At 38.6% G+C, this 12644-nt stretch overlaps 15 non-coding genes across 15 annotated transcripts; all 15 read left to right on the top strand.

Moving 5' to 3' along the window:
* Positions 1-1142: 1142 nt before the first annotated feature.
* Positions 1143-1215, top strand: TRNAK-UUU (transfer RNA lysine (anticodon UUU)). Its single transcript has one exon. It is a non-coding gene; the product is annotated as a tRNA-Lys (tRNA).
* Positions 1216-1554: 339 nt separating this feature from the next.
* On the top strand, positions 1555-1645 carry TRNAR-UCU (transfer RNA arginine (anticodon UCU)). The gene is given in 2 exon segments: positions 1555-1591; positions 1610-1645. It is a non-coding gene; the product is annotated as a tRNA-Arg (tRNA).
* A 1225-nt stretch (positions 1646-2870) lies between these two features.
* On the top strand, positions 2871-2943 carry TRNAK-UUU (transfer RNA lysine (anticodon UUU)). The gene has a single exon. It is a non-coding gene; the product is annotated as a tRNA-Lys (tRNA).
* A 1036-nt stretch (positions 2944-3979) lies between these two features.
* On the top strand, positions 3980-4052 carry TRNAK-UUU (transfer RNA lysine (anticodon UUU)). Its single transcript has one exon. It is a non-coding gene; the product is annotated as a tRNA-Lys (tRNA).
* Positions 4053-4391: 339 nt separating this feature from the next.
* Positions 4392-4482, top strand: TRNAR-UCU (transfer RNA arginine (anticodon UCU)). Its single transcript is given in 2 exon segments — positions 4392-4428; positions 4447-4482. It is a non-coding gene; the product is annotated as a tRNA-Arg (tRNA).
* A 1225-nt stretch (positions 4483-5707) lies between these two features.
* On the top strand, positions 5708-5780 carry TRNAK-UUU (transfer RNA lysine (anticodon UUU)). Its single transcript has one exon. It is a non-coding gene; the product is annotated as a tRNA-Lys (tRNA).
* A 339-nt stretch (positions 5781-6119) lies between these two features.
* Positions 6120-6210, top strand: TRNAR-UCU (transfer RNA arginine (anticodon UCU)). Its single transcript is given in 2 exon segments — positions 6120-6156; positions 6175-6210. It is a non-coding gene; the product is annotated as a tRNA-Arg (tRNA).
* A 295-nt stretch (positions 6211-6505) lies between these two features.
* TRNAK-UUU (transfer RNA lysine (anticodon UUU)) lies at positions 6506-6578 on the top strand. The gene has a single exon. It is a non-coding gene; the product is annotated as a tRNA-Lys (tRNA).
* A 1269-nt stretch (positions 6579-7847) lies between these two features.
* TRNAR-UCU (transfer RNA arginine (anticodon UCU)) lies at positions 7848-7938 on the top strand. Its single transcript is given in 2 exon segments — positions 7848-7884; positions 7903-7938. It is a non-coding gene; the product is annotated as a tRNA-Arg (tRNA).
* A 295-nt stretch (positions 7939-8233) lies between these two features.
* TRNAE-UUC (transfer RNA glutamic acid (anticodon UUC)) lies at positions 8234-8306 on the top strand. The gene has a single exon. It is a non-coding gene; the product is annotated as a tRNA-Glu (tRNA).
* An 857-nt stretch (positions 8307-9163) lies between these two features.
* TRNAK-UUU (transfer RNA lysine (anticodon UUU)) lies at positions 9164-9236 on the top strand. The gene has a single exon. It is a non-coding gene; the product is annotated as a tRNA-Lys (tRNA).
* Positions 9237-9575: 339 nt separating this feature from the next.
* On the top strand, positions 9576-9666 carry TRNAR-UCU (transfer RNA arginine (anticodon UCU)). Its single transcript is given in 2 exon segments — positions 9576-9612; positions 9631-9666. It is a non-coding gene; the product is annotated as a tRNA-Arg (tRNA).
* A 295-nt stretch (positions 9667-9961) lies between these two features.
* Positions 9962-10034, top strand: TRNAK-UUU (transfer RNA lysine (anticodon UUU)). Its single transcript has one exon. It is a non-coding gene; the product is annotated as a tRNA-Lys (tRNA).
* Positions 10035-11302: 1268 nt separating this feature from the next.
* Positions 11303-11393, top strand: TRNAR-UCU (transfer RNA arginine (anticodon UCU)). The gene is given in 2 exon segments: positions 11303-11339; positions 11358-11393. It is a non-coding gene; the product is annotated as a tRNA-Arg (tRNA).
* A 295-nt stretch (positions 11394-11688) lies between these two features.
* On the top strand, positions 11689-11761 carry TRNAE-UUC (transfer RNA glutamic acid (anticodon UUC)). Its single transcript has one exon. It is a non-coding gene; the product is annotated as a tRNA-Glu (tRNA).
* Positions 11762-12644: the final 883 nt, after the last annotated feature.

Below are 12644 nucleotides of genomic sequence, written 5' to 3'. Positions count from 1 at the left end.
TAACCCCTTGCGTGCTGATGACAGAACGGTTCCGTCATCAGCTACGGGTGAGCTGTGCTGATGACGAAACCGTTCCGTCATGACTCCGCCCGCGCAAGGCGGAGTCAGCACAGGCGGAAAATACGCCCCGCACGCAAGGGGTTAAAAAACGTAGTGATAGTTGGGACACTTCCTAATGTTGATAATGTCATTTTGTGTATTGCTGCCTCAGAGCCTGGATAGCTCAGTCGGTAGAGCATCAGACTTTTAATCCGAGGGACCAGGGTTCAAGTCCCTGTTCAGGCAGCTTGGTTAAAAAAAATGTATATCAATTGCATACTCTTTTCAGGATCCAATGAATGGGAAGTCGAATTACAGATGGTTCAAAAAAGTCTTGATCGAGTCCTTACATACCCATCTGTGCTCTACTTTCTTTGACAAGGGTTAAGAAGACTTACCCAAACTGTATCATGTAGTTTGACATGTTGATTATCTTTTATCCAATTCAATGTTCAAAATGTAAGCTAGTGTCCGATTAATTTGATAAAGTTGGTCAACAACTTATAGGTCATCTTTTTATTTGTGAATCTCTGATCACCTTGTTGAATCAGGTCGGATCTCTGGTGCAATGGATTGCGGCTTGGAGTCCTAGGCGAATGTAGCAAAAGCATTCAAACGCTAAGGGTTCGAACACCAACTGGGTCAAATTTATCCCTCCTCTATTTTATAACTAATTGAAACAGTAACCAGCAATCCTGCTTCTCCATCACCAGAAACATTTACCAAAATGGCAGTGAAAGAAAGTCTACTTAAACAGAGACTGTTTGCTTTGAAAATGTTGCATAGTCTATGCCCAAGAGGAAATTCCCAATGATACTGCTGAAAATGTAATTTAGGAGTTAGTAATAGTATTTGGCCCTTTATTAATTTCACAGTGTCATTTTAAACACGTGATTTCTATGTCATCCGAAAATGAGATAGTACAAATTTCCGGAGTTATAATGGATTACGTGTGCTGCTGAAATTTCAAATGCTTAAAATATCAATTCATTATTAAACTCTAGAATATTGATTGCTAATATATGTAATTATATAAATATACAAAGTGTAGGTCAGTGTACGTCCACATTTGTTTAGCTGATTTTAAGGTAGAGTATAGCAGAGCCTGGATAGCTCAGTCGGTAGAGCATCAGACTTTTAATCTGAGGGTCCAGGGTTCAAGTCCCTGTTCAGGCGGTTGTTTCCTTTAAAGAAAAAGTACTCTAATTCTATGCTCTTTTTGTGGACCCCTGCATGACGAATAAGATATTCCATTACTAAAATTGCAAAAACGTCTTTCATGGAGTTGTGAAATACACATCTGTCTCACATATTATGTGCCATTTGACTAAACTTAAGTCGTACGTAGATTTACCAATGGTATCATGTAGTCTGAGACGGTGAATATCATTTCACCAATTCAATATTCAAAATATAGCCATGGTTATAGTATCAAATGAACTTTATAAAGCTGATCAACAGCTAATAGCTCATTATTTCATTTCAGAACATCTCTGCACCTCATTATAGCAGATTGGCTCTGTGGCGCAATGGATAGCGCATTGGACTTCTAGGTGAATGTAAAAAAGATATTCAAAGGTTGTGGGTTCGAATCCCACCAGAGTCAGTTTTATCCCTGTTATCCTGTTATCCCAAGTACCAATTCATTATTATATTCTCTGTATTTAGTACTAATACCGGCAACCATCTTAACCCCTTGCGTGCTGATGACAGAACGGTTCCGTCATCAGCTACGGGTGAGCTGTGCTGATGACGAAACCGTTCCGTCATGACTCCGCCCGCGCAAGGCGGAGTCAGCACAGGCGGAAAATACGCCCCGCACGCAAGGGGTTAAAAAACGTAGTGATAGTTGGGACACTTCCTAATGTTGATAATGTCATTTTGTGTATTGCTGCCTCAGAGCCTGGATAGCTCAGTCGGTAGAGCATCAGACTTTTAATCCGAGGGACCAGGGTTCAAGTCCCTGTTCAGGCAGCTTGGTTAAAAAAAATGTATATCAATTGCATACTCTTTTCAGGATCCAATGAATGGGAAGTCGAATTACAGATGGTTCAAAAAAGTCTTGATCGAGTCCTTACATACCCATCTGTGCTCTACTTTCTTTGACAAGGGTTAAGAAGACTTACCCAAACTGTATCATGTAGTTTGACATGTTGATTATCTTTTATCCAATTCAATGTTCAAAATGTAAGCTAGTGTCCGATTAATTTGATAAAGTTGGTCAACAACTTATAGGTCATCTTTTTATTTGTGAATCTCTGATCACCTTGTTGAATCAGGTCGGATCTCTGGTGCAATGGATTGCGGCTTGGAGTCCTAGGCGAATGTAGCAAAAGCATTCAAACGCTAAGGGTTCGAACACCAACTGGGTCAAATTTATCCCTCCTCTATTTTATAACTAATTGAAACAGTAACCAGCAATCCTGCTTCTCCATCACCAGAAACATTTACCAAAATGGCAGTGAAAGAAAGTCTACTTAAACAGAGACTGTTTGCTTTGAAAATGTTGCATAGTCTATGCCCAAGAGGAAATTCCCAATGATACTGCTGAAAATGTAATTTAGGAGTTAGTAATAGTATTTGGCCCTTTATTAATTTCACAGTGTCATTTTAAACACGTGATTTCTATGTCATCCGAAAATGAGATAGTACAAATTTCCGGAGTTATAATGGATTACGTGTGCTGCTGAAATTTCAAATGCTTAAAATATCAATTCATTATTAAACTCTAGAATATTGATTGCTAATATATGTAATTATATAAATATACAAAGTGTAGGTCAGTGTACGTCCACATTTGTTTAGCTGATTTTAAGGTAGAGTATAGCAGAGCCTGGATAGCTCAGTCGGTAGAGCATCAGACTTTTAATCTGAGGGTCCAGGGTTCAAGTCCCTGTTCAGGCGGTTGTTTCCTTTAAAGAAAAAGTACTCTAATTCTATGCTCTTTTTGTGGACCCCTGCATGACGAATAAGATATTCCATTACTAAAATTGCAAAAACGTCTTTCATGGAGTTGTGAAATACACATCTGTCTCACATATTATGTGCCATTTGACTAAACTTAAGTCGTGCCTGTTCAGGCAGCTTGGTTAAAAAAAATGTATATCAATTGCATACTCTTTTCAGGATCCAATGAATGGGAAGTCGAATTACAGATGGTTCAAAAAAGTCTTGATCGAGTCCTTACATACCCATCTGTGCTCTACTTTCTTTGACAAGGGTTAAGAAGACTTACCCAAACTGTATCATGTAGTTTGACATGTTGATTATCTTTTATCCAATTCAATGTTCAAAATGTAAGCTAGTGTCCGATTAATTTGATAAAGTTGGTCAACAACTTATAGGTCATCTTTTTATTTGTGAATCTCTGATCACCTTGTTGAATCAGGTCGGATCTCTGGTGCAATGGATTGCGGCTTGGAGTCCTAGGCGAATGTAGCAAAAGCATTCAAACGCTAAGGGTTCGAACACCAACTGGGTCAAATTTATCCCTCCTCTATTTTATAACTAATTGAAACAGTAACCAGCAATCCTGCTTCTCCATCACCAGAAACATTTACCAAAATGGCAGTGAAAGAAAGTCTACTTAAACAGAGACTGTTTGCTTTGAAAATGTTGCATAGTCTATGCCCAAGAGGAAATTCCCAATGATACTGCTGAAAATGTAATTTAGGAGTTAGTAATAGTATTTGGCCCTTTATTAATTTCACAGTGTCATTTTAAACACGTGATTTCTATGTCATCCGAAAATGAGATAGTACAAATTTCCGGAGTTATAATGGATTACGTGTGCTGCTGAAATTTCAAATGCTTAAAATATCAATTCATTATTAAACTCTAGAATATTGATTGCTAATATATGTAATTATATAAATATACAAAGTGTAGGTCAGTGTACGTCCACATTTGTTTAGCTGATTTTAAGGTAGAGTATAGCAGAGCCTGGATAGCTCAGTCGGTAGAGCATCAGACTTTTAATCTGAGGGTCCAGGGTTCAAGTCCCTGTTCAGGCGGTTGTTTCCTTTAAAGAAAAAGTACTCTAATTCTATGCTCTTTTTGTGGACCCCTGCATGACGAATAAGATATTCCATTACTAAAATTGCAAAAACGTCTTTCATGGAGTTGTGAAATACACATCTGTCTCACATATTATGTGCCATTTGACTAAACTTAAGTCGTACGTAGATTTACCAATGGTATCATGTAGTCTGAGACGGTGAATATCATTTCACCAATTCAATATTCAAAATATAGCCATGGTTATAGTATCAAATGAACTTTATAAAGCTGATCAACAGCTAATAGCTCATTATTTCATTTCAGAACATCTCTGCACCTCATTATAGCAGATTGGCTCTGTGGCGCAATGGATAGCGCATTGGACTTCTAGGTGAATGTAAAAAAGAAATTCAAAGGTTGTGGGTTCGAATCCCACCAGAGTCAGTTTTATCCCTGTTATCCTGTTATCCCAAGTACCAATTCATTATTATATTCTCTGTATTTAGTACTAATACCGGCAACCATCTTAACCCCTTGCGTGCTGATGACAGAACGGTTCCGTCATCAGCTACGGGTGAGCTGTGCTGATGACGAAACCGTTCCGTCATGACTCCGCCCGCGCAAGGCGGAGTCAGCACAGGCGGAAAATACGCCCCGCACGCAAGGGGTTAAAAAACGTAGTGATAGTTGGGACACTTCCTAATGTTGATAATGTCATTTTGTGTATTGCTGCCTCAGAGCCTGGATAGCTCAGTCGGTAGAGCATCAGACTTTTAATCCGAGGGACCAGGGTTCAAGTCCCTGTTCAGGCAGCTTGGTTAAAAAAAATGTATATCAATTGCATACTCTTTTCAGGATCCAATGAATGGGAAGTCGAATTACAGATGGTTCAAAAAAGTCTTGATCGAGTCCTTACATACCCATCTGTGCTCTACTTTCTTTGACAAGGGTTAAGAAGACTTACCCAAACTGTATCATGTAGTTTGACATGTTGATTATCTTTTATCCAATTCAATGTTCAAAATGTAAGCTAGTGTCCGATTAATTTGATAAAGTTGGTCAACAACTTATAGGTCATCTTTTTATTTGTGAATCTCTGATCACCTTGTTGAATCAGGTCGGATCTCTGGTGCAATGGATTGCGGCTTGGAGTCCTAGGCGAATGTAGCAAAAGCATTCAAACGCTAAGGGTTCGAACACCAACTGGGTCAATTTTATCCCTCCTCTATTTTATAACTAATTGAAACAGTAACCAGCAATCCTGCTTCTCCATCACCAGAAACATTTACCAAAATGGCAGTGAAAGAAAGTCTACTTAAACAGAGACTGTTTGCTTTGAAAATGTTGCATAGTCTATGCCCAAGAGGAAATTCCCAATGATACTGCTGAAAATGTAATTTAGGAGTTAGTAATAGTATTTGGCCCTTTATTAATTTCACTGTGTCATTTTAAACACGTGATTTCTATGTCATCCGAAAATGAGATAGTACAAATTTCCGGAGTTATAATGGATTACGTGTGCTGCTGAAATTTCAAATGCTTAAAATATCAATTCATTATTAAACTCTAGAATATTGATTGCTAATATATGTAATTATATAAATATACAAAGTGTAGGTCAGTGTACGTCCACATTTGTTTAGCTGATTTTAAGGTGGAGTATAGCAGAGCCTGGATAGCTCAGTCGGTAGAGCATCAGACTTTTAATCTGAGGGTCCAGGGTTCAAGTCCCTGTTCAGGCGGTTGTTTCCTTTAAAGAAAAAGTACTCTAATTCTATGCTCTTTTTGTGGACCCCTGCATGACGAATAAGATATTCCATTACTAAAATTGCAAAAACGTCTTTCATGGAGTTGTGAAATACACATCTGTCTCACATATTATGTGCCATTTGACTAAACTTAAGTCGTACGTAGATTTACCAATGGTATCATGTAGTCTGAGACGGTGAATATCATTTCACCAATTCAATATTCAAAATATAGCCATGGTTATAGTATCAAATGAACTTTATAAAGCTGATCAACAGCTAATAGCTCATTATTTCATTTCAGAACATCTCTGCACCTCATTTTAGCAGATTGGCTCTGTGGCGCAATGGATAGCGCATTGGACTTCTAGGTGAATGTAAAAAAGATATTCAAAGGTTGTGGGTTCGAATCCCACCAGAGTCAGTTTTATCCCTGTTATCCTGTTATCCCAAGTACCAATTCATTATTATATTCTCTGTATTTAGTACTAATACCGGCAACCATCTTAACCCCTTGCGTGCTGATGACAGAACGGTTCCGTCATCAGCTACGGGTGAGCTGTGCTGATGACGAAACCGTTCCGTCATGACTCCGCCCGCGCAAGGCGGAGTCAGCACAGGCGGAAAATACGCCCCGCACGCAAGGGGTTAAAAAACGTAGTGATAGTTGGGACACTTCCTAATGTTGATAATGTCATTTTGTGTATTGCTGCCTCAGAGCCTGGATAGCTCAGTCGGTAGAGCATCAGACTTTTAATCTGAGGGCCCAGGGTTCAAGTCCCTGTTCAGGCGGCTTGGTTAAAGAAAATGTATATCAATTGCATACTCTTTTCAGGATCCAATGAATGGGAATTCCAATTACAGATGGTTCAAAAAAGTCTTGATCGAGTCCTTACATACCCATCTGTGCTCTACTTTCTTTGACAAGGGTTAAGAAGACTTACCCAAACTGTATCATGTAGTTTGACATGTTGATTATCTTTTATCCAATTCAATGTTCAAAATGTAAGCTAGTGTCCGATTAATTTGATAAAGTTGGTCAACAACTTATAGGTCATCTTTTTATTTGTGAATCTCTGATCACCTTGTTGAATCAGGTCGGATCTCTGGTGCAATGGATTGCGGCTTGGAGTCCTAGGCGAATGTAGCAAAAGCATTCAAACGCTAAGGGTTCGAACACCAACTGGGTCAATTTTATCCCTCCTCTATTTTATAACTAATTGAAACAGTAACCAGCAATCCTGCTTCTCCATCACCAGAAACATTTACCAAAATGGCAGTGAAAGAAAGTCTACTTAAACAGAGACTGTTTGCTTTGAAAATGTTGCATAGTCTATGCCCAAGAGGAAATTCCCAATGATACTGCTGAAAATGTAATTTAGGAGTTAGTAATAGTATTTGGCCCTTTATTAATTTCACTGTGTCATTTTAAACACGTGATTTCTATGTCATCCGAAAATGAGATAGTACAAATTTCCGGAGTTATAATGGATTACGTGTGCTGCTGAAATGTCAAATGCTTAAAATATCAATTCATTATTAAACTCTAGAATATTGATTGCTAATATATGTAATTATATAAATATACAAAGTGTAGGTCAGTGTACGTCCACATTTGTTTAGCTGATTTTAAGGTAGAGTATAGCAGAGCCTGGATAGCTCAGTCGGTAGAGCATCAGACTTTAAATCTGAGGGTCCAGGGTTCAAGTCCCTGTTCAGGCGGTTGTTTCCTTTAAAGAAAAAGTACTCTAATTGTATGCTCTTTTTGTGGACCCCTGCATGACGAATAAGATATTCCATTACTAAAATTGCAAAAACGTCTTTCATGGAGTTGTGAAATACACATCTGTCTCACATATTATGTGCCATTTGACTAAACTTAAGTCGTACGTAGATTTACCAGTGGTATCATGTAGTCTGAGACGGTGATTATCATTTCACCAATTCAATATTCAAAATATAGCCATGGTTATAGTATCAAATGAACTTTATAAAGCTGATCAACAGCTAATAGCTCATTATTTCATTTCAGAACATCTCTGCACCTCATTATAGCAGATTGGCTCTGTGGCGCAATGGATAGCGCATTGGACTTCTAGGTGAATGTAAAAAAGATATTCAAAGGTTGTGGGTTCGAATCCCACCAGAGTCAGTTTTATCCCTGTTATCCTGTTATCCCAAGTACCAATTCATTATTATATTCTCTGTATTTAGTACTAATACCGGCAACCATCTTAACCCCTTGCGTGCTGATGACAGAACGGTTCCGTCATCAGCTACGGGTGAGCTGTGCTGATGACGAAACCGTTCCGTCATGACTCCGCCCGCGCAAGGCGGAGTCAGCACAGGCGGAAAATACGCCCCGCACGCAAGGGGTTAAAAAACGTAGTGATAGTTGGGACACTTCCTAATGTTGATAATGTCATTTTGTGTATTGCTGCCTCAGAGCCTGGATAGCTCAGTCGGTAGAGCATCAGACTTTCAATCCGAGGGACCAGGGTTCAAGTCCCTGTTCAGGCAGCTTGGTTAAAAAAAATGTATATCAATTGCATACTCTTTTCAGGATCCAATGAATGGGAAGTCGAATTACAGATGGTTAAAAAAAGTCTTGATCGAGTCCTTACATACCCATCTGTGCTCTACTTTCTTTGACAAGGGTTAAGAAGACTTACCCAAACTGTATCATGTAGTTTGACATGTTGATTATCTTTTATCCAATTCAATGTTCAAAATGTAAGCTAGTGTCCGATTAATTTGATAAAGTTGGTCAACAACTTATAGGTCATCTTTTTATTTGTGAATCTCTGATCACCTTGTTGAATCAGGTCGGATCTCTGGTGCAATGGATTGCGGCTTGGAGTCCTAGGCGAATGTAGCAAAAGCATTCAAACGCTAAGGGTTCGAACACCAACTGGGTCAATTTTATCCCTCCTCTATTTTATAACTAATTGAAACAGTAACCAGCAATCCTGCTTCTCCATCACCAGAAACATTTACCAAAATGGCAGTGAAAGAAAGTCTACTTAAACAGAGACTGTTTGCTTTGAAAATGTTGCATAGTCTATGCCCAAGAGGAAATTCCCAATGATACTGCTGAAAATGTAATTTAGGAGTTAGTAATAGTATTTGGCCCTTTATTAATTTCACTGTGTCATTTTAAACACGTGATTTCTATGTCATCCGAAAATGAGATAAAACAAATTTCCGGAGTTATAATGGATTACGTGTGCTGCTGAAATTTCAAATGCTTATAATATCAATTCATTATTAAACTCTAGAATATTGATTGCTAATATATGTAATTATATAAATATACAAAGTGTAGGTCAGTGTACGTCCACATTTGTTTAGCTGATTTTAAGGTAGAGTATAGCAGAGCCTGGATAGCTCAGTCGGTAGAGCATCAGACTTTTAATCTGAGGGTCCAGGGTTCAAGTCCCTGTTCAGGCGGTTGTTTCCTTTAAAGAAAAAGTACTCTAATTGTATGCTCTTTTTGTGGACCCCTGCATGACGAATAAGATATTCCATTACTAAAATTGCAAAAACGTCTTTCATGGAGTTGTGAAATACACATCTGTCTCACATATTATGTGCCATTTGACTAAACTTAAGTCGTACGTAGATTTACCAATGGTATCATGTAGTCTGAGACGGTGATTATCATTTCACCAATTCAATATTCAAAATATAGCCATGGTTATAGTATCAAATGAACTTTATAAAGCTGATCAACAGCTAATAGCTCATTATTTCATTTCAGAACATCTCTGCACCTCATTATAGCAGATTGGCTCTGTGGCGCAATGGATAGCGCATTGGACTTCTAGGTGAATGTAAAAAAGATATTCAAAGGTTGTGGGTTCGAATCCCACCAGAGTCAGTTTTATCCCTGTTATCCTGTTATCCCAAGTACCAATTCATTATTATATTCTCTGTATTTAATACTAATACCGGCAACCATCTTAACCCCTTGCGTGCTGATGACAGAACGGTTCCGTCATCAGCTACGGGTGAGCTGTGCTGATGACGAAACCGTTCCGTCATGACTCCGCCCGCGCAAGGCGGAGTCAGCACAGGCGGAAAATACGCCCCGCACGCAAGGGGTTAAAAAACGTAGTGATAGTTGGGACACTTCCTAATGTTGATAATGTCATTTTGTGTATTGCTGCCTCAGAGCCTGGATAGCTCAGTCGGTAGAGCATCAGACTTTTAATCTGAGGGCCCAGGGTTCAAGTCCCTGTTCAGGCGGCTTGGTTAAAGAAAATGTATATCAATTGCATACTCTTTTCAGGATCCAATGAATGGGAATTCCAATTACAGATGGTTCAAAAAAGTCTTGATCGAGTCCTTACATACCCATCTGTGCTCTACTTTCTTTGACAAGGGTTAAGAAGACTTACCCAAACTGTATCATGTAGTTTGACATGTTGATTATCTTTTATCCAATTCAATGTTCAAAATGTAAGCTAGTGTCCGATTAATTTGATAAAGTTGGTCAACAACTTATAGGTCATCTTTTTATTTGTGAATCTCTGATCACCTTGTTGAATCAGGTCGGATCTCTGGTGCAATGGATTGCGGCTTGGAGTCCTAGGCGAATGTAGCAAAAGCATTCAAACGCTAAGGGTTCGAACACCAACTGGGTCAATTTTATCCCTCCTCTATTTTATAACTAATTGAAACAGTACCAGCAATCCTGCTTCTCCATCACCAGAAACATTTACCAAAATGGCAGTGAAAGAAAGTCTACTTAAACAGAGACTGTTTGCTTTGAAAATGTTGCATAGTCTATGCCCAAGAGGAAATTCCCAATGATACTGCTGAAAATGTAATTTAGGAGTTAGTAATAGTATTTGGCCCTTTATTAATTTCACTGTGTCATTTTAAACACGTGATTTCTATGTCATCCGAAAATGAGATAGTACAAATTTCCGGAGTTATAATGGATTACGTGTGCTGCTGAAATTTCAAATGCTTAAAATATCAATTCATTATTAAACTCTAGAATATTGATTGCTAATATATGTAATTATATAAATATACAAAGTGTAGGTCAGTGTACGTCCACATTTGTTTAGCTGATTTTAAGGTGGAGTATAGCAGAGCCTGGATAGCTCAGTCGGTAGAGCATCAGACTTTAAATCTGAGGGTCCAGGGTTCAAGTCCCTGTTCAGGCGGTTGTTTCCTTTAAAGAAAAAGTACTCTAATTGTATGCTCTTTTTGTGGACCCCTGCATGACGAATAAGATTTTCCATTACTAAAATTGCAAAAACGTCTTTCATGGAGTTGTGAAATACACATCTGTCTCACATATTATGTGCCATTTGACTAAACTTAAGTCGTACGTAGATTTACCAGTGGTATCATGTAGTCTGAGACGGTGATTATCATTTCACCAATTCAATATTCAAAATATAGCCATGGTTATAGTATCAAATGAACTTTATAAAGCTGATCAACAGCTAATAGCTCATTATTTCATTTCAGAACATCTCTGCACCTCATTATAGCAGATTGGCTCTGTGGCGCAATGGATAGCGCATTGGACTTCTAGGTGAATGTAAAAAAGATATTCAAAGGTTGTGGGTTCGAATCCCACCAGAGTCAGTTTTATCCCTGTTATCCTGTTATCCCAAGTACCAATTCATTATTATATTCTCTGTATTTAGTACTAATACCGGCAACCATCTTAACCCCTTGCGTGCTGATGACAGAACGGTTCCGTCATCAGCTACGGGTGAGCTGTGCTGATGACGAAACCGTTCCGTCATGACTCCGCCCGCGCAAGGCGGAGTCAGCACAGGCGGAAAATACGCCCCGCACGCAAGGGGTTAAAAAACGTAGTGATAGTTGGGACACTTCCTAATGTTGATAATGTCATTTTGTGTATTGCTGCCTCAGAGCCTGGATAGCTCAGTCGGTAGAGCATCAGACTTTCAATCCGAGGGACCAGGGTTCAAGTCCCTGTTCAGGCAGCTTGGTTAAAAAAAATGTATATCAATTGCATACTCTTTTCAGGATCCAATGAATGGGAAGTCGAATTACAGATGGTTAAAAAAAGTCTTGATCGAGTCCTTACATACCCATCTGTGCTCTACTTTCTTTGACAAGGGTTAAGAAGACTTACCCAAACTGTATCATGTAGTTTGACATGTTGATTATCTTTTATCCAATTCAATGTTCAAAATGTAAGCTAGTGTCCGATTAATTTGATAAAGTTGGTCAACAACTTATAGGTCATCTTTTTATTTGTGAATCTCTGATCACCTTGTTGAATCAGGTCGGATCTCTGGTGCAATGGATTGCGGCTTGGAGTCCTAGGCGAATGTAGCAAAAGCATTCAAACGCTAAGGGTTCGAACACCAACTGGGTCAATTTTATCCCTCCTCTATTTTATAACTAATTGAAACAGTAACCAGCAATCCTGCTTCTCCATCACCAGAAACATTTACCAAAATGGCAGTGAAATAAAGTCTACTTAAACAGAGACTGTTTGCTTTGAAAATGTTGCATAGTCTATGCCCAAGAGGAAATTCCCAATGATACTGCTGAAAATGTAATTTAGGAGTTAGTAATAGTATTTGGCCCTTTATTAATTTCACTGTGTCATTTTAAACACGTGATTTCTATGTCATCCGAAAATGAGATAGTACAAATTTCCGGAGTTATAATGGATTACGTGTGCTGCTGAAATTTCAAATGCTTAAAATATCAATTCATTATTAAACTCTAGAATATTGATTGCTAATATATGTAATTATATAAATATACAAAGTGTAGGTCAGTGTACGTCCACATTTGTTTAGCTGATTTTAAGGTGGAGTATAGCAGAGCCTGGATAGCTCAGTCGGTAGAGCA

Source organism: Lissotriton vulgaris, unplaced genomic scaffold (genome assembly GCF_964263255.1).
Source record: "Lissotriton vulgaris unplaced genomic scaffold, aLisVul1.2 SCAFFOLD_1527, whole genome shotgun sequence".
Taxonomy (NCBI): domain Eukaryota; kingdom Metazoa; phylum Chordata; class Amphibia; order Caudata; family Salamandridae; genus Lissotriton; species Lissotriton vulgaris.
This window is presented reverse-complemented; position numbering and strand designations above follow the sequence as displayed.